Here is a 20688-nt window from a genome sequence, read left to right as displayed (position 1 = left end):
GACTGGCTTCTGTGTTGTTGGGGATATCGGGAGGCGGCAGAGATGGATCATCCACTTGGCACTTCTGGCTGAAGATGGTTGCAAACGCTTCAGCCTTGTCTTTTGCACTCAAGTGCTGGACTCCGCCATCGTTGAGGATGGGGATGTTTACAGAGCCTCCTCCTCCCGTTAGTTGTTAAATTGTCCACCACCATTCACGACTGGATGTGGCAGGACTGCAGAGCTTTGATCTGATCCGTTGGTTGTGGAATTGCCTAGCTCTGTCTATAGCATGTTGCTTCCGCTGTTTAGCATGCATGTAGTCCTGTGTTGTAGCTTCACCAGGTTGGCACCTCATTTTTAGGTATGCCTGGTGCTGCTCCTGGCATGCTCTTCTACATTCTTCATTGAATCAGAGTGGATCCCCTGGCTTGTTGGTAATGGTAGAGTGAGGAATATGCCAGGCCATAAGGTTTCAGTTTGTGCTGGAATACAAATCTGCTGCTGCTGATGGCCCACAGTGCCTCATGGATGCCCAGTTTTGAGCTGCTACATCTGTTCTGAATCTATCCCATTTAGCACGGTGGTAGTGCCACACAACACGTTGGATGGTGTCCTCAGTGTGAAGACGGGACTTCGTCTCCACAAGGACTGTACAGTGGTCACTCCTACCAATACTGTCATGGAGAGATGCATCTGCGACAGGTAGATTGGTGAGGACGAGATCAAGTAGGTTTTTCCCTCATGTTGGTTCGCTCACCACTTGCTGCAGGCCCAGTCTGGCAGCTATGTCCTTCAGGACTCAGCCAGTTCGGTCAGTAATGGTGCTACCGAGCCACTCTTGGTGATGGACATTGAAGTCCCCCACCCAGAGTACATTCTGTGCCCTTGCTACCCTCAGTGCTCCCTCCAAGTGGTGCTCAACATGGAGGAGGACTGATTCATCAGCTGTGGGAGGGCGGTAGGTGGTAATCAGTAGGAGGTTTCCTTGCCCATGTTTGACCTGATGCCATGAGATTTCATGGGGTCCAGAACCAATGTTGAGGACTCCCAGGGCCACTCCCTCCTGACTGTATATCACCTCTGGTGGGTCTGTCCTGCCAGTGGGACAGGACACACCCAGGGATGGTGATGGAAGAGTCTGGGATGTTGGCTGAAAGGTATGATTCTGTGAGAATGGTTGTGTCAGGCTGTTGCTTGACTAGTCTGTGGGACAGTTGTCCCAATTTTGGCACAAGTCCCCAGATGTTAGTGAGGAGGACTTTGCAGGGTCGACTGGGCTTGGCTGCCTTTGTCATGTCCGGTGCCTAGTGGTCCGTCTGGTTTTATTCTTATTATGACTTTTCATAGCGAGATTGTGCAACTGAGTGGCTTGCTAGGCCATTTCAGAGGGCGATTAAGAATCAACCACATTGCTGTGGGTCTGGATTCACACATCGGCCAGACCGGGTAAGGACGGCAGGTTTCCTTCCCTAAAGGACATTGCAAGTTGTTATTGTTGCTTAAATGGCCATTTTTACGAATAAGTGAACAACCACAGGTGCAGGAAGTGTCGTCAGCTGGAGGAGCTCGAGGTCCGGGTTTCGGAGCTTGAGCAACAGCTGACGTCACTACGGTGCATCCGTGAGACTGAGAGCTATGTGGCTAGCACATTTCAGGATGTGGTCACCCTGCAGCATAAGAAAGCACAGGCAGAGAGAGACTGGGTGACCACCAGACAGACAAGGAGGACCAAGCAGGAGCCTCCTGAGGGCATCTCGCTCTCTAACCAGTATTCAGTTCTAAATACCGGTGAGGGAGAGAGTTCCTCTGCGGATTGCAGCCAGAACGAAGCCCACAGCACCATGGGTAGTTCAGCTGTATCGGGGGGGGAGGAGAAAGGTCAGGAGAGCAATAGTGATAGGGGATTCTACAGTTAGGGGAGCAGACTGGCGTTTCTGCGGCCGCAGACGTGATTCCAGGATGCTATATTGCCTCCCTGGTGCCAGGGTCAAGGATGTCACTGAGCGGCTGGAGAACATTCTGGAGGGGGAGGGTGAACAACCAGAGGTCATGGTCCATATAGGTACCAACGACATAGGTAAAAAGAGGGATGAGGTCCCGCAGGCAGATTTTAGGGAGTTAGGAAAGAGATTAACAAGCAGGACCTCAAAGGTAGTAATCTCCGGACTACTCCAGGTGCCATGCACTAGTGAGTATAGAAATAGGACGATCGAGGAGATGAATGAGTGGCTGGAGAGATGGTGCAGGAGGGAGGGCTTTAGTTTCCTGGGGCATTGGGATCTGTTCTGGGGGAGGTAGGACCTGTACAGGCCAGACAGGTTGCACCTCAACGGAGCTGGGACCAACGTCCTCGCGGGGAAGTTTGCTAGTGCTGTGGGGGGGGGGAGGGTGCGGTTTAAACTAATTTGGCAGGGGGGAGGGCACCAGGATGTAGCATTGAAAAGGGGTAACAAGGGGCACAAAGGATCAGGAGAGATAGCACTAGAGCAAGCAATAGTCCAGTATTAGGTGGGATCAGACCAAGAGAGAGTACAAGAAAGTCTAAGACGGGTTTGCAGCACATGTGTGTAAAAGCACAAAGCATGGTAAACAAAGTTGGTGAGCTGCAGGCGCAAATAGCCACATGGAAATACGATGTCATGGCGATACCGGAGACCTGGCTCAAAAAAGGGCAGGATTGGGTACTAAATATTTCTGGATACAAAGTGTTCAGGAAAGATAGGGTAGGAAAGAAAGGGGGTCGGGGGTGGGTGGTGGCAGTATTGATTAAGGAGAATATTGCAATGCAGGAGAAAGAGGATGTCCTGGAGGGGTCAAGGACAGAATCTATTTGTTTAGAGTTAAGGAACAATAGAGGTGCCATTACACTACTGGGTGTGTTCTATAGGCCACCAACTAGTGGAAAGGATGTGAAGGAACAAATTTGCAGGGAAATTACAGAGAGGTGCAAAAGCTATAGGGTAGTGATAACCGGGGATTTCAACTATCCTAATATAGACTGGGATAATAATAATATCAGGGGCAAAGAGGGGGAGGAATTTTTGAAATGTGTTCAGGATAACTTTCTTGACCAGTATGTTTCCGGCCCAACGAGGAAGGAGGCATTGCTGGACTTGGTTCTAGGGAATGAGGCGGGCCAAGTGAAGCAAGTGTCAGTGGGGGAGCATTTAGGGAGCAGCGATCGTAGTATCGTAAGGTTTAGAATAGCTATGGAAAAGGACATGGACAACTCTAAAGGAAAAATACTCAATTGGAGGAGGGCCAATTTCAGTCGGATGAGAACACATCTGGCCCGGATAAATTGGAATCAAAGATTGGCAGGCAATTGAACAGTGGGTGGCCTTTAAAGAGGAAATGTTTGGGTGCAGTCTAGGTACATTCCCACGAGGGAGAAAGGTAGAGCAACTAAAGCCAGAGCTCCCTGGATGACAAAAGAGATAGAGAGTAAGAGGTTTTAAGGATGATAGCCCAGTTGACCTCCTGAAGGGAGTCATTAACATATTACCTGCACTAGATCGAGACTCTGGCCAAATGCCATAAGTTCTTGAAACTGTATATGTACAAGTGGCTCAATTGAGGAAGCAGACAAAAGTGGTTATTTGTCATAGCTGACTCATCAAGAGATGTCCTGAAAGTAAAGCAGTTGTTGTCTGAATATTTAACACCTGTGACATAAAAGGCTTTATTTCAGGCCTGATCAAGTAAACATCTTTCCATACATCTATCCCCACGTTGTGAGGCAATAGGTTAAACTAATTAATATTACAATCGCCACCCAGCTTCTTCAGATAAGCTGGCTTGCACTACAATGGAAGTGAGGGATATGTCTGGGCAGCAGCTCTGGATTAACTGTATTTCCATGTCATGGCAGTAGACTGAACTCTGCGGGCACACGCACAAAATCTCAAAGGACTCATTTGAAAGCTTTTGAAAGGGGACTCTGAGATTACAGAGAGGTTTGTTGTTTTCAAGTCCAGAAATAAACTGCATGTACGTTTAACATTGTTCTGGTGCATTTATTTTTGCATCTGTGTGAATTTTTTTTCCAGTAAACCTGTCTGAACATTATGGTCTGACAGTGTGGTGTTTTATTGCCTATCAAAGAGGACAGAAGCATGTGGTGGAGAAACCATATGGAATTCCAGTGCGAAATAACCCTGTCCAGTGGTGTGTTGACCCACTCACGTCATGCATAAGGTTATAATGCTTGGGTCTGCCTATGGAAGCTGTCTTTTGACATGAGCACGAATGAAGAGTGTTGGGATAGAGCTTGAATCGTAACAAAGGCACATAAGATATCAGGAGCCCGTGGTTAAATGGAGAAAAGGCTCCCAATGAAATCACTGCCCATTATAGTAATGAACCATATAGACCAGAAGGTTACAGGCCACAGATGAGCTGATCTGAGCTGAAGCACCAAGTGGGGTATTACAATTGTCCTCAGTGTCTCTGTACTAAGGAGAGGCAGAGAGTCAGAGTTCTTATTCCTGATTATTATCCAGCAACTCTTTCTCAAAAGTGTACAGGTGGATATCAGGTTGTAACTGGATGCACTGCATGGTAGAATGGCCTGCTGAAACACATTACCTCGGCTCATACAGGAAGAACTAATCATTTTGGCCAAGGTAACAGAGAGCTATTTGTATTCATGGAACACAACCCAGGAAGAGTAAGAAAGGAAGAAAAACTGGAAAAATAAATGAATTGAGAAAAGAAAGAAATAACTTTTATATTTATTCAGTGGATAGGCAATATAAACATCCAGATCTAGATTACAATGGACAACTATTATTTTGCCCTTTTGCTGATGCACCAGCCTTTGAATGAGAAATAAGGATAGCAAAAACAGATATTTAAAAATCAGGCCTTATTCTTAATATTCTTAATATTCTCTTCACATAAGTTACAGCAACGATTTGGGGAATGACAAAAGAGGACATGACAGTGAAGTGATAAGAACAAGCAGGACAATTTTCAATTCAGCTGTAATACAGATGCTTTAGTGATCAGTTTATCTAAGTTTATCTAAGCAAATATTCAGCTCAGAGGGTGCCCAATGCCTGGACTCACAGATGTGCAGTCCACTTCGAGATGAAGTCATCCAAATATTTGGTAAGCAGCTATTCAGCAACCATTGTAAACCTCAAGATACTGCAGCATTCAAACGGTACAACAAGAGCAGAATTATACTGTGGATGACAGACATAATGTAGGTTAAAAAGTAATGATTGAGAGTCTGTTTTCAATTAATCAATCAACATTTTGTTGAAGACTCAGGTGACCTGCTATTTGCTGCATCTGTATAGATTCTATTATGCTCAATCAGCTCAGGGACACTGTGATGGATTTAAACCCTACCCGCCCAGCGGAGACTGGGTGTGTAAGCAGTTGATACTTGTCAGGTGGCATATCCACCAATGTCCCACCATTTCCGGTTTTAACCGCCACTTCTGGACAGGCGGCTAAGCTGCTCGCCCAAAGCTGGCGGGGTCCTTCTTTAAATATGCCTGGTCAGGATCCGATGATGTCAGCGAGACTCGACTGTGTTTTTAACTCTGGCAGGAGCAGGGGAGCTACTATTCCCGCCACGTGAAGGTCTGTCAGAAGACCATCGGAAGTAGAGAGGCCATTCAAGGTAAGTGGGGCCAGGAGGTTGCACTCCTCACAAGAAAAGTTTAGGCCTTCCCTACCGCAAGACGCCCCTGGAGCCCCTGTCCTCACAGTTACCTGAGTGCCAGTGGATGGCAAAGTTTTTCCGATTTTCCGCAGGCCAGCAGCTTTTTCCTGCCCGTTCCATTCTGGGAGGGAAGTTGGCCGATGGCATGTTAATAAGGCACGGTGGATACAATCGCCATGGCCTCAATCTGCCATGGGCGGGCGAGAATTTAACTCAACAGGACGGTTTCCTGCTGTGAGTTCAAATCCACCCCACTGTTCCATTTCAAAATTCTTATTTTATTTGACAAGCTGGTACATTTACATTCATCTCATTTTCAGGTGTAATCAAGTAAGCGTAGACCTTTTCCTAGGTGTCAGAATGATATCTTCCCTTTAAAATTTATTCTATCCCAAGGGTAGAAGATTCTTTGCATTTTTAACCTAATTATTATTACAGAAAGAAGAACTTGCTTTGATATAGTGGCCTAGAAATTTGATCATGCTGCACCCATTTTACACACATTAGACGGGCGCCTATGGTCCAATATGGCGGGTGAGATGCGTGCTTATTCCGCGCCGGAAGTGCGCTGCCCACCATATTGAATTGGGATTTTCCATAGGTGTCCAGGATGTAAAAAGCTCATTATAATATTTAAATAAAGGTCCTACGCTTTTGTGAAATTGAGCTGTCTCAGCGCTTGGCTAAACTCTCTCAGCAAATCATGGCGCTAACAGGAGCAAGGACTATTTCAGGGGCTCATCCTCTCCATGCAGGTTGGTTGCTGGTTTGTCCTTTTCAGCTGCTTGTTAACTTTTGGGCGTTTTTTTTGCCTATTTTCTGCCTTCAACAACTGAATTGTGACTTCTGCTAACAACTTTTTGCTGGTGTATTTTTGCTTTTGCCTGCCTTCTGAACAATTTTATTGCAGTCATGGGTGGTCTGGTAGAACTGCCTTTGGGGCTGAAGGATGAGAAGACAGGAGCGAGCAGGAACGTCTGGGAGAAGACTGAGGAGGAGGGCATCGCACAGGAAACCATATCCATAGTGGGTCTTCAGGGAGCACTTCTCCGACCTTAACTTCACTGAGCAGCTATGTGCTTCAGCAAGGAGGCTGACACTGAGCTATGTCACCTCCTGCAGCCTCAACCTGAGCCTCGAACCAGGGAATGGACAGCACTGCCAGTGGCCATCAATGTCACCATGGCCCTTCACTTTCAGGCAACAGGCTCCTCCCAGACTGCAGCAGGTGACAGTGACATCTCCCAGTTTGCTGTGTACCACTGTATCCAGGATGTCACAGAGACTCTATACATCAGGAGGAACACTTACATCACCTTCCCAATGGACGGAGAGCAGCAAGGTCCCACAAACATGTGATAATGACCCGATAATCTGTTTTAAGTGATGTTGGTTGAGGGATAAATGTTGGCCAAGACGCTGGGGAGAGCTTCCCTGCTGTTCTTTGAAATAATGCTATGGGATCTTTTATATCCACCTGGGAGGGCTTCCTCAGTACTGCACTGAAGTGTTAGCCAAGATTTGTGCTCAAGGTGCCGACTTTCTGATGGCCAAGCGGGTGCGTTGGGGGCTCCAAAAATGGCGGAATCCTGGAGCGGGTTCGGAGCCCGGCTCCAACCCGCTCACTCCTGGGTTCCCCAATGACGCGTTCGGGTGCGCGCGCAGCTCTCGCATGCGGGACTCCCACCGGCAATTAAAGCCGGCGGGATGATAATTTAGATACTTATTTAGGTAGTTGAGGTACTTGACAGACCTCATTGACTGGAGATTTTAGCAGGGGTGCAATTTTGAAGGATCCTCGGTGTGTTTCCATTGCTGTGGGAAACACTCCATGTTGGAGCAGACGTGTTTCAGCCAGCAGCCAATGGGAGATGCAAAGGATTTTTTGACAGTTGGGGATAAAACCTCATTTATTGCAACAGGGCACTCTGTCACTTCAGACAAAGTTTTGGTTGCAACACCTTTGTCTTTCCACTCAAAATTATTAATTTATACCCTAAACTCTGATGTGCAAACACATTTAACTACTTTGCGGACCCCCTCAAACTCACACCGTCAGGATGGGGGGGACGCCACGTCTGCATTCATCACATCATCTGAGGACGAGCAACATCACCAGCCTCGCCAGGCACGCCGTCCACCTCTGACACATGGAGCTCCACAACACAGTGCTGCACCACAGGCACCTGCACAACAGCACGGAGGGCAACAACAGAGAGAGCGGCGTCGCAGGAGGCACTACTCTCGCCACAGGGTCTACAGTCCAAGGCTCAGCTTCCTGGACCTCTCTGAGGAGCAGTGCATACGGAGGCTCAGAGTCAGTCGCCAGGTAGTTGCAGACATCTGCAGCCTCCTTCATGCCGAGCTGCTCCCGGCTGGCCCGAGCAGCATCTTCTTACCTGTCGCTGTCAAAGTCACCACTGCCCTCAACTTCTTTGCCTCTGGATCTTTCCAGGGTGTCACAGGGGACATCGCCGGGGTCTGTCAGTTGTCTGCACACACGTGCATAAGGCAGGTCACCGACGACTTGTTTCACAGGGCCTCGCACTGTATCAACTTCCCCATGGATGACCTCAGCCAGACAGAGAGGGCAGTGGGATTCCACACTGTGGCTGGCTTCCCACGGGTGCAGGGTGTAATTGATTGCACCCATATGGCAATATGAGCACCTCCACATGAGCCAGGACTGTTCAACAACAGGAAGGGCTATCACTCCATCAACAGTCAGCTCACCTGTGATCACCGCAAGAGATTCCTTCATGTATGCCCCAGATACCCTGGCAGCTGCCATGATTCCTTCATCTTCTGGGAATCCAACATCCCGCCCCTCTTCCACGCACCGAACACTGGCAAGGGCTGGCTCCTCGGGGACAAGGGATACCCCCTGCACACGTGGCTCATGACACCTCTGAGGAACCCCACCACCGAGCAACAGCGTTGATATAACGACAGTCACATCGCTACCAGGTCTACAATTGAGCATGTTATAGGGCTGCTCAAGATGCGCTTCAGATGCCTTGATCGTTCTGGGGGAGCGCTTCAATACGCACCAGACAAAGTGGGACGCATTATAGTCGTCTGTTGTGCCCTGCATAACATGGCACAACAGAAAGGGGTACCGCTGAAGGAGGCCCGTCCACATCTGCCACCCATATTGAGGAGGAGGAGGAGGAGCAGCCCATGGGCAGAACAGCGGCTCACCTGGCTGCTCGTGAGGCCAGGGAGTCACTGATATGTGAACGGTTCTCCTAACATCAGTGTGAAGAGTCCAGTCCTCACCACCTGGACAGAGGAGCGGCCACACCAGCCCCACCGCACCCCCCCGCCCCCTGCACAAAATAGTCGTGCAACTACACATACACCCACTGTAGAATGACCCAGTGGGTGGCATCAAGTGTGGATGTTCATAGTGAACCTCATGAAAGGACTTATTACACAAGCCAGTCAAGAATGGTCAAGACGTCGCAGTAGTGGTGACAATATAATATTTAATGTGAGTTGAACAAAAATCAAATATAAGTAAAAAACATGACAAACCGTCAAACACCCTTGTGCATCCCCTTTGTGCTCACAAAACCTTTGCCTTACGCTTCCAACTACTCCTACATGGTGCTTCCCATGTGGCTGCAGCAGAGGTAGTGGCAGGTTGCTCTTGTTCATGCCCTGACCGATTAGATGCTTTGGGCCTACGCCCTCTGGGTTTCGGTGCCCGTGAGGGCCCCTCCAAAGACTGCTCCAACTGCACCTGTGCAGGGGCAGACTCGGCCACCTGGAGAGGGAGCAGCATTGTGGGTACTGGTTGAGAGGGGGGCAACGGGTGAGACGTGGGGGTGCTTTGAGTGGCGTCCCCACTTCCATGTCCCCTTTCGCCATCATCCCTCTCCTGGGCCAGGCCCACATCACTCCTACCACCCTGCTGGACGACAGTTTGGAGGACATGTGTGAAGTCTTGTAAGGCCAGTGCTAGTGTATCTGCCTGCCTGTTTAAGGCGGCAGAAAGTTGCTCACCCTGAGTCCGAAGGGCCGTTGTCAGGGCCTCAATGGACTCATTGGTAAGCCGTGCTTGAAGCTCGATGGAGGCTAGCCTTCCCTCCTTCGCAGACATTCCCGCACTTACCCGCAACACTATCTCAGAGATTCCCTCACGTCCCTGTGACAGTATCTCGGAGATACCCTCCTGTACCTGTGCCACCATTCCACTCATGCAGGAGTTGGACTCCTACATCCTCTGCGCGATTGTGGAGAGTGCGCGTGGCATCTGTTCCAGCACCTCGCAAATCCGTTGCTGCCCCTCGATCATTCTCCTTTTAAAGGATGGCCCCCAGGGTTCAGCATCTGTGTCCAGCTGAGCAGAGCCTGGAGAAGAATGCCCCCACCGACGCGGACTCTCCACAGCTGCCCCTGCCACCACTGTCTGCTCGTGCTCACATGTGTGTGGTGACTCACCATGTGCAACCCCAACTAAGTGAGGACGGGGACCCACCGAGGTGTGTGTATCTGCGCTGGTGGATGGCTCGCTCAGATGTGACGGTGCCCCCTCAGAGGCCGGCAGGTTCTCTGAGGAATCGCCCTCTGCTGTCACAGCAGTCGCTGAAGGCCCTGTAAGAGAACAGAAGGCAATATTAAGCACGATGACAGATGTTGAGGTGCTGAAGGTGGCAAGGCATGTTAACATCGTTTGCTATTGTGAGTGCTGAATGTTAAAGTTCTGTCACCAGCCATTTGTCGGGTGGCAGTCTCAGCATCCCCGACTGACAGGCACTCGAGGGTGCGGCTCAATTCAAGAGCCTCTTGCTCCGCGTCCGTGAGGACGACCTGATGTTGCGGCCCCCCCTCCGATCTTCACCCTCTCCCGTGCATTCTGGGCTCTCTTCTCCTATAAAGGGAGAAAGTAGAGAGGCGTGAGTGAGGGATGATGACGTGGCCAACCGCTGAATGCATTGGTTTGGGTGAGGCTGACCGTGAAAGATGCATCAGAGGGTGAGTATGAGACAGAGCCATGACATTGTATGAGGATTGGGTTGAGTGGTAGTGGTGGGTTGAGTACTGGGGAGGTGAGTAAGTGCAGGTAAGTTGAGGATGAGGTTTGAGTGGTGTGAGGAGTGATGTGATAGAGTATTGTTGGTAGTTCTGAAGGAGTTGTGGGGTGGGGGCGGTGATGTGGAAGACGGAGTGTAGGAGAATGAGTAAGTGTACTCACTTTGGCTGACCTAGTTAGGTCATTGAAGCACTTCCTGCACTGTATCCAGGTGCAGGAGACGTTGATGCTGCTGGTGACCTCCTCTGCCACCTCGAGCCACGCCTTCTTGGTGGCAGAGGCAGGCCACTTCCTCCCGTCCGCCGGGTAGAAGATCTCCCTCCTCCTCCTCACCCCATCCAGTAAGACCTGGAGTGAGGCATCATTAAACCTGGGGGCAGCCTTTCCCCTGGGCTGCTCGAGGGTGCTGCGTGGTTCTTTGCTGCAGGATCAGTCATTGGAGGACTGCCCCTTTAAATAGGGCTCCTCCAGCTGACAGCCTGTGATGCGGGTGCGCAGTCCGCCCGCTGCGCAGGTTTATGACGGTGAGTGGTTTCAATTTACCCGCGATTGAGTGGGGAACGGACGGATTTTACTGCCCCCCGCCCCCCAGCTGCCAACCTGCCTCCCTGGTAATACCGGGACCGAAGTCTCTGGATTGGGGCTTGAACTCACGACCTTCTGACTCAGAGATGAGAGTGTTATCACTAAGCCACGGTAGACAAGACAACCTACCCACGGGACATAAATCATATCCCATGTGTCCTCGTTATGTGTCCTCTGTAATATACAATCAACAATCACAACCTGATCACTACTTCCTCTCTGCATATCTTATCCACAACACCTGCCAGCCTCATTACACTCCCTAGCAGTACAAACACGACTCCTGTATATAACTAGGGTATGTAAATAATTTGCTTGTAAGAAATAATTAGTCAGCTTTACTGGAAGCAATCTACAAAATCTAACTTACAGAAAAAAAAACTAATTTTCCATTTTCAGATTTTTCTTTGAAGATTAATGAGTATGGAATACTCAATGTACTTTTTAAACAAAATGAGCATCATACCAACTGATCCCACGTGGCAGCCAGGGAGGCACAACATGGTTGGGATCCCTTTCTGTGCTGGGAACCAGAGTGCAGTGGGGATTGGGCAGTGGGGCACAGCAGAGAGTGTGGGGAGCGAAACTCAGTGGGGAATGGAACTCAGCAGCGAATGGAAATGTGGGAAAGGAACAGTGGAAAATGGAACTCTGTGGGGAATGGAACTCTGTGGGGAATGGAACTCTGTGGGGAATGGAAAAGTGGGGAATGGAAGTCTGTGGGGAATGGAACTCAGTGAGTAGTGAAAAAGTGGGAAATGGAGCAGTCGGGAATTGAACTCAGTGGGAAATGGAACTCAGTGGGAAATGGAACTCAGTAGGGAATGGAACAGTGAGGAATGGAATAGTGGGAAATGGAACTCAGTGGGTAGTGAAAAAGTGGGAAATGGAGCAGTCGGGAATTGAACTCAGTGGGAAATGGAACTCAGTAGGAAATGGAACTCAGTAGGGAATGGAACTCAGTGGGAAATGGAACTCAGTGGGAAATGGAACTCAGTGGGAAATGGAACTCAGTGGGAAATGGAACTCTGTGGGGAATGGAATAGTGGGAAATGGAACTCTGTGGGGAATGGAACTCTGTGGGGAATGGAACTCTGTGGGGAATGGAATAGTGGGAAATGGAACTCTGTGGGGAATGGAATAGTGGGAAATGGAACTCTGTGGGGAATGGAATAGTGGGAAATGGAACTCTGTGGGGAATGGAACTCTGTGGGGAATGGAATAGTGGGAAATGGAACTCTGTGGGGAATGGAACTCTGTGGGGAATGGAAAAGTGGGGAATGGAAAAGTGGGGAATGGAACACAGTAGGAAATGGAGCAGTCAGGAATTGAACTCAGTGGGAAATGGAACTTCTTAGAGGCTTTTCTAATATACAATCATTGAATTATAGAAAGAAGAAGTAAAGGACTTGCATTTATATAGTGCCTTTCACAACGTCAAGACATCCCAAAGCGGTTCTCAGTCAATGAAATACTTTTTGAAGTGTCATCACTGTTGTAATACAGGAAAACATTGCAGCCAATTTTCACATAGCAAGGTCCCATAAACAGCAATGAGATAATGACCAGAAAATCTGTTTTATTGATGTTGGTGATGGAGTAAATGTTGGCAGAACACCACCCCTGCTCTTCTTTGAATAGTGCAATGGAATCTTATACGTCCACCTGAACAGGCAGACAGGGCCTTGATTTAACACCTTATTCGAAAAATGTGCCTCCAGGGTACTGTACTAAGGTGTCAGTCTGGATTACATGCTGAAGCCCTGGATTAGGACTTGAACCCACTACCTTCTGACTCAGAGGCAAGAGTGTTATGTACCACTGTGCCAAGGCTGACATTTAAGGGTGTAATATGGGTAAGTTTTGTGGGTTTTTTTTCCAGAATTATTTCATTTTTATGCAGTAATCCCGTTACAATTGTTATTTATTTTGCTATATATTCAATTGGCTCAAAATGATGATGGTGGCTGAAAAGATAAAATGAGCAAAGTGATTGGTTCATTTTGTGGTAGCTGCTACTACCAGATTGGAACCATTCGAAAAAGATTAAGTAATTGAATTGGTTGGTTTTGTGTGGGTTCCTTTGAGATGGGGATTCTTAGCCCTTCCACTTCAATTTTCTCCGGGAAATCTGTGGAGTGCCCCAAACACAGTGGTGCCTGAAAAACTGGCAATGGGGCTTGTGTCAGGACCCTCTTCAGATTGGAGGTTACAACAGGGGCCCGGGAGCAAGCTGAAGAGAAGAACCACAGCAGCTAAGTATGTTTTTCTCCTACCTCAACAGGATCTTTCGGCCTTCTTGCTGCTGTTCTCCAGAAAACCTGAGGCCGCTGGCTAGGAACCAGCTGCAGGCCTCTCAGCCAGTGCTCCTGTTTCCACCAATGGTTCCCAGCACAAGGCCATGGCAGAAGGGCAAGCTTGTGTCAGGAGTGTCCCTGGGACATGCTAACGGCCGCAGGAAAGCAAAACAAGGTGCAAATAGGCTTTGGCAGGCACAGCACACTTCAGGCACACTGCACCTATCCAGTGAAGGATGGGAGCAAAATCAGCCTTGTGCATTCACATCTCTCACTAAATGAGGTGAACAGCAAGCTGCTCATACCATGTCATGTTCTTTTTGGTTTGTATAGTACACATCCATCATATAAAATGATCAATATTACCATTTGTTGTAGACAGATGGACTTTGTTATAGGTAAGACACTTTCTGCTTTCACTAACACTTTCTCAGTCCCTTTGTGATGGATGGCTGTTGCTGATTTCTTTCTGTCCACCTTTTTGCCTTTTTCAACACAGATGTCGAATGGTATGAAGTGCAGTGGACTGATCTCTAGCAAGATATTCTTGCACCTGCTGATTTGGAAAACAATTCCACAAGCTAGTGGACTGTGCTGGAATAGTTACTTTGCATCAGTCTTCACTACTGAGTTATCAGTGCTGTTGCATAGAGCTGTAAGTTGTGGCTCATTGGTAGTACTCTCGTCCATGAATCAGATGGTTGAGTGCTCAAACCCACTATGGAGACTTGAGCACATAATCCAGGCTTGTACGCCAGTACAGTACTGAGGGAGTGGTGCAGTGCTGGCCAATATTTAGTCCTCAACCAACATCATAGAAACAGACTATCTGGTCATTTATCTCATTGCTGTTTGTAGGACCTTGCAGTGTGCAAATTGGTTGCCACATTTCCTCCATTACAACAGTGACGATCTTTCAAAACTACTTCATTGCCTCTGAAGTGCTTTGAGATATCCTGAGGTTGTGAAAGGTACTATATAAATGCAAGGTGTTGTATTTTGTTGGGGGAGCAAAAGCAGAGAGACCGGGGTGGGGGGGTGCATATTCACAAATCATTGAAGGTGGCATGGCAAGTTGATAAGGCGGTTAAGGCATTTGATAAAGTAACACATAACAGACTTATTCGGAAAATAGATGCATATGGGATTAAAGGGACGGTAACATAGTAAATAGTGAGGAGGATAGCAGCAGACTTCAGGAGGACATAGACAGACTGGTGAAACGGGCAGACGCATGGCAGATGCAATTTAATGTGGGTAAGTGTGAAGTGATTCACTTTGGGAAGAACAACATGGAGAGGCAGTATAATCTAAACGGTACTATTTTGATGGGGGTGTAAGAGCAGAAGGACCTGAGGGTGCATATTCACAATCTTTGAAGGTGGCAGGGCAAGTTGATAAGGCAGTTGAGACAGCGTATGGGATACTTCACTTTGCAAATAGGGGCATTGAATACAAAGACAACAAAATCATGCTAAACCTTTACAAATCACTGGTTAGGCCTCAACTGGATAATTGTGTACAATTCTGGACACCACACTTTAGGAAGGATGTCAAGGCCTTGGAGAGGGTACAGAGGAGGTTTATCAGGATGATACCAGGGATGAGGGACTTCAGTTATGTGGAGAGATTGGAGAAGCTGGAATTGTTCTTCTTAGAGTAGAGAAGGTTAAGGGGAGACCTAATAGGGGTATTCAAAATAGTGAGGGGTTTTGAGAGAGCAAATAGGGAAAAACTGTTTTCTCTGGCAAGTGGTTCGGTAACCAGAGGTCATAGATTTAAAATAATTTGCAAGAGAACTAGAGGGGAAATGAGGAGAATTTTTTTCACACACAGAGGGTTGTTCAGATCTGGAACGCACCACCTGAAAGGGTGGTGGAAGCAGATTCCATAGGAACTTTCAAAAGGCAACTGGACATGTACCTGAAGAGGACTAATTTGCAGGGTTATGGGGAAAAAGCTGGGATGTGGGACTACATTGACAGCTCTTTCAAAGAGCCAGCGCAGGTACAATGGACCGAATGACCTCCTTCTGTGCTGTAAGATTCTATGATTCTAAGTTCCTTCTTTTCATTATTAAATTTGATTGTGTGGAAGTGGATATCAAGACAGTCCTCAATAGAATTAAGGCTCTCAAAGCAGATTGGGCTGTTGGGTTCTGATGGTATTCACGTTAGGGTGCTGAAAGAAATGGGGGCTGTTTTAAGCAAACTACTGGCTCATATATTTAAGAGCTCGAAGTGGCCTGGGATAGATCCCACGGGCTGGAGAGCAGTCTATGCGGTGCCTATACATAGAAAGGGCAACTAGTCAGAAACAGGAAACTATAGGCCCATTAGTTTAACTTCAGTTATGGACAAGTTGCTAGAAGGTATTATTAGAGATATGTTGTATGATCATTGAGAAAGATTGCTGACCATCATTTTCCAATCCTTTCTGGTTACAGGTCTGGTGCTGGAGATCTGGAGGACTGCTAACATTGTACCATTGTTTAAAAAGGGAGAGAGGGATAGACCGAGTAATTATAGGCTAGTCAGCCTAACCTCGGTGGTGGGCAAATTATTGGAAACAATTCTGAGGGATGGTATTAATCATCATATCGAAAGGCACGGATTAATAAAGGACAGTCAGCATGGATTTGTTAAAGGAAGGTTGTATCTGACTAATTTGATTGAGCTTTTTGAGGAGGTAACAAGGAGGGTCAATGAGGGTAGCGTGTTTGATGTAGTCTATGTGGCTTTTGACAAGGTCCCACATGGCAGACTGGTCAGGAAAGTAAAAGCCCATGGGATCCAAGGGAAAGTGGCAAGTTGGATCCAAAGTTGGCTTAGCGGCAGAAAGCAAAGGGTAATGGTCAACGGGTGTTTTGGGGACTGGAAGGCTGTTTCCAGTGGGGTTCCGCAGGGCTCAGTACTCGGTCCCTTGCTTTTTGTGGTATATATCAATGATTTAGAGTTGAATATAGGGGGCATGATTAAGAAGTTTGCAGATGATACAAAAATTGACCATGTGGTTGATAGTGAGGAGGAAAGCTGTAGACTGCAGGAAAATATCAATGGGCTGGTCAGGTGGGCAGAAAAGTGGCAAATGGAATTCAATCCGCAGAAGTGTAAGGTGATGCATTTGGGGAGGGCAAATAAGGCAAGGGAATACACAATAAATGGGAGTACACTGAGAGGTGTAAAGGAACAGAGTGCATGTCCACAGATCCCTGAAGGTAGCAGGACAGGTAGAAAAGGTGGATAGGAAGGCATATGGGGTACTTTCCTTTATTAGCCGAAGCATAGAATATAAGAGCAGGGAGGTTATGCTAGAACTGTATAAAACACTGGTTAGGCTACAGCTAGAGTACAGCGTACAGTTCTGGGCACCACATTACAGGAGAGGGCACAGAGGAGATTTACAAGGATGTTGTCAGAACTGGAGAATTTTAGCTATCAGGAAAGATTGGATAGGCTGAGGTTGTTCTCTTTGGAACAGAGAGGGCTGAGGGGAGGTTTCAGTGAGGTGTATAAAATTATGAGGGGCCTAGATCGAGTGGATAGGAAGGACCTATTTCCTTTAGCAGAGAGGTCAATAACCACAGGGCATAGATTTAAAGTAATTGGTAGAAGGATTAGAGGGGAGTTGAGGAGAATTTTTTTCACCCAGAGGGTGGTGGGGGTCTGGAACTCACTGCCTGAAAGGGTGGTAGAGGCAGAAACCCTCATCGCATTTAAAAAGTATTTGGATATGCGCTTGAAGTGCCGTAACCTACAAAGCTACAGACCAAGAGCTGGAAAGTGGGATTAGGCTGGGTAGCTCTTTTTTGGCCGGCACAGACACAATGAGCTGAATGGCCTCCTTCAGTGCCATATATTTCAATGATGCTATGATTCTATGAAAGAGCAGAAGTTTTAGGGAATTCCAACATGGAAAAGAAAGTCCTGTCTCTCCAGCTAAATTGAAGATTTTGAGGAAGTTACAAAATTGGTGGATATCAGAAGCCCAGTTGAGCACCACTTAGAGGAAGCACTGAGGATAGCAAGGGCACAGAATGTACTCTGGGTGGGGGACTTCAATGTCCATCACCAAGAGTGGCTCAGTAGCACCACTACTGAACACGAGCTGGCCGAGTCCTGAAGGACATAGATGCCAGACTGGGCCTGCGGCAGGTGGTGAGTGAACCAACACAAGGGAAAAACCTACTTGACATCGTCCTCACCAATTTACCTGTTGCAGGTGCATCTCTCCATGGCAGTGTTGGTAGGAGTGACCACCACACAGTCCTCGTGGAGACGAAGTCCCATCTTCACACTGAGGACACCATCCAACGTGTTGTGTGGAACTACCACCGTGCTAAATGGGATAGATTCAGAACAGATGTAGCAGCTCAAAACTGGGCATCCATGAGACGCTGTGGGCCATCAGCAGCAGCAGGATTGTATTCCAGCACAATCTGTAACCTCATGGCCCGGCATATTTCTCAATCTACCATTACCAACGAGCCAGGGGATCAACCCTGGTTCAATGAGGAGTGTTGAAGAGCATGCCAGGAGCAGCACCAGGCGTACCTAAAAATGAGGTGCCAACCTGGTGAAGCTACAACTCAAGATTACATGCATGCTAAACAGCGGAAGAAACATGCTATAGACAGAGCTAAGCGATTCCACAACCAACGGATCAGATCAAAGCTCTGCAGTCCTGCCACATCCAGTCATGAATGGTGGTGGACTGTTAAACAACTAACGGGAGGAGGAGGCTCTGTAAACATCCCCATCCTCAATGATGGTGGAGTCCAGCACGTGAGTGTAAAAGACAAGGCTGAAGCATTTGCAACCATCTTCAGCCAGAAGTGCTGAGTGGATGATCCGTCTCGGCCTCCTCCCGATACCCCCACCATCACAGAAGCCAAGTCTTCAGCCAATTCGATTCACTCCACGTGATATCAAGAAACGGCTGAGTGCACTGGATACAACAAAGGCGATGGGCTTCCTGCTGTAGTGCTGAAAACTTGTGCTCCAGAACTAGCCGCGCCTTTAGCCAAACTGTTCCAGTACAGCTACAACGCTGGCATCTACCCGACAATGTGGAAAATTGCCCAGGTGTGTCCTGTCCACAAAAAGCAGGACAAATCCTATCCGGCCAATTACCATCCCATCAGTCTACTCTCAATCATCAGCAAAGTGATGGAAGGTGTCGTCGACAGTGCTATCAAGCGGCACTTACTCGCCAATAACCTGCTCTCCGATGCTCAGTTTGGGTTCCGCCAGGACCACTTGGCTCCAGACCTCATTACAGCCTTGGTCCAAAGATGGACAAAAGAGCTGAATTCCAGAGGTGAGGTGAGAGTGACTGCCCTTGACATCAAGGCAGCACTCAACCGAGCGTGGCATCAAGGAGCCCTAGTAAAATTCAAGTCAATGGGAATCAGGGGGAAAACTCTCCAGTGGCTGGAGTCATACCTAGCACAAAGGAAGATGGTGGTGATTGTTGGAAGCCAGTCATCTCAGCCCCAGGACATTGCTGCAGGAGTTCCTCAGGGCAGTATCCCAGGCCCAACCATCTTCAGCTGCTTCATCAATGACCTTCCCTCCATCATAAGGTCAGAAATGGGGATGACCACTGATGATTGCACAGTGTTCAGTTCCATTCACAACCCCTCAGATAATGAAGCAGTCCGTGCCCACACGCAGCAAGACCTGGACAACATCCAGGCTTGGGCTGATAAGTGGCAAGTAACATTTGCGCCAGACAAGTGCCAGGCAATGACCATCTCCCCTTGACATTCAACGGCGTTACCATCACTGAATCCCCCACCATCAACATCCTGGGGGTCAACATTGACCAGAAACTTAACTGAACCAGCCACATAAATACTGTGGCTACAAGAGCAGGTCAGAGGCTGGGTATTCTGCAGTGAATGACTCACCTCCTGACTCCCCAAAGCCTTTCCATTATCTACAAGGCACAAGTCAGGAGTGTGATGGAATACTCTCCACTTGCCTGGATGAGTGCAGCTCCAACAACACTCAAGAAGCTCGACACCATCCAGGACAAAGCAGCCCACTTGATTGGCACCCCATCCACCACCCTAAACATTCACTCCCTTCACCACCTGCGCACCGCGGCTGCAGTGTGTACCATCTACAGGATGCACTTCAGCCACTCGCCAAGGCTTCTTCGACAGCACCTCCCAAACCCGCGACCTTTACCACCTAGAAGGACAAGGGCAGCAGGCACATGGGAACAACACCACCTGCACGTTCCCCTCCAAGTCACATACCATCCCGACTTGGAAATATATCGCTGTTCCTTCGTCGTCGCTGGGTCAAAATCCTGGAACTCCCTTCCTAACAGCACTGTGGGAGAACCTTCACCACACGGACTGCAGCGGTTCATGAAGGTGGCTCACCACCACCTTGTCAAGGGCAATTAGTGATGGGCAATAAATGTTGGCCTTGCCAGCATCGCCCACATCCCATGAACGAATAAAAAAAAAGGTTGAATATCAAATTGGTTGCATACATTCAGACAGTGGGTAGTTATTAACGGTAGCAGCTCTGGTCAAGTCACACAGGGACCAGTGATAGATCCATTACTGTTCAACAACTTTATCAACGATTTGGGTGAGTTATAAAAGGTAGGTGGGTTCGCGGTCATGAGTGATATCAGTCTGAATAGCCTCCTGGAGTTTGCTTGATTGTCTTTGGGAGTCAGAAAGAAATTTCTCAGAGTTTTCTTTCCCTAAATTGGCATGAAAAGGAGATCACAAATCTATGATCATTGACTCTTTACAAGGAGAGGGAAAAATATAACTACGGTTACAGGTAGGAAGTGAAATTAATTCAGGCTTTTGGGGTTTATATATAACAACAACTCATGATTATATAATGGTCCAAAAATCCATGGACTGTAACCTGGATAATTATGCCGGGATTTTGCCCACTGATGCCCTTCAGCACCGACCCCACCAGAATATGCAGGGTCAGTGGGAGGGGGCCTCATGTGATTGGGGCCAGTGAGTGCCCACTTCACTACAGGCCCAACTTGGGCACCCACCAGTCCCACACTACTGAAAACTCCAGCCCTTGATTGCCATCCAGGGGAATTATTCCTGGTCTCCCCAG

The 20688-nt window shown here is 48.1% G+C and overlaps 1 long non-coding RNA gene across 1 annotated transcript in view; it reads right to left on the bottom strand.

The window, feature by feature from the left end:
• Positions 1-5027: 5027 nt before the first annotated feature.
• Positions 5028-20688, bottom strand: part of LOC137340182 (uncharacterized) — a 69549-nt gene continuing 53888 nt past the window's right edge. Inside the window, exon 3 of the long non-coding RNA XR_010966734.1 lies at positions 5028-5171. This is a non-coding gene — a long non-coding RNA (uncharacterized lncRNA). The remainder of the gene's footprint in view (positions 5172-20688) is intronic.

The sequence above is a fragment of the Heptranchias perlo genome, chromosome 21, assembly GCF_035084215.1.
Source record: "Heptranchias perlo isolate sHepPer1 chromosome 21, sHepPer1.hap1, whole genome shotgun sequence".
Taxonomy (NCBI): domain Eukaryota; kingdom Metazoa; phylum Chordata; class Chondrichthyes; order Hexanchiformes; family Hexanchidae; genus Heptranchias; species Heptranchias perlo.
This window is presented reverse-complemented; position numbering and strand designations above follow the sequence as displayed.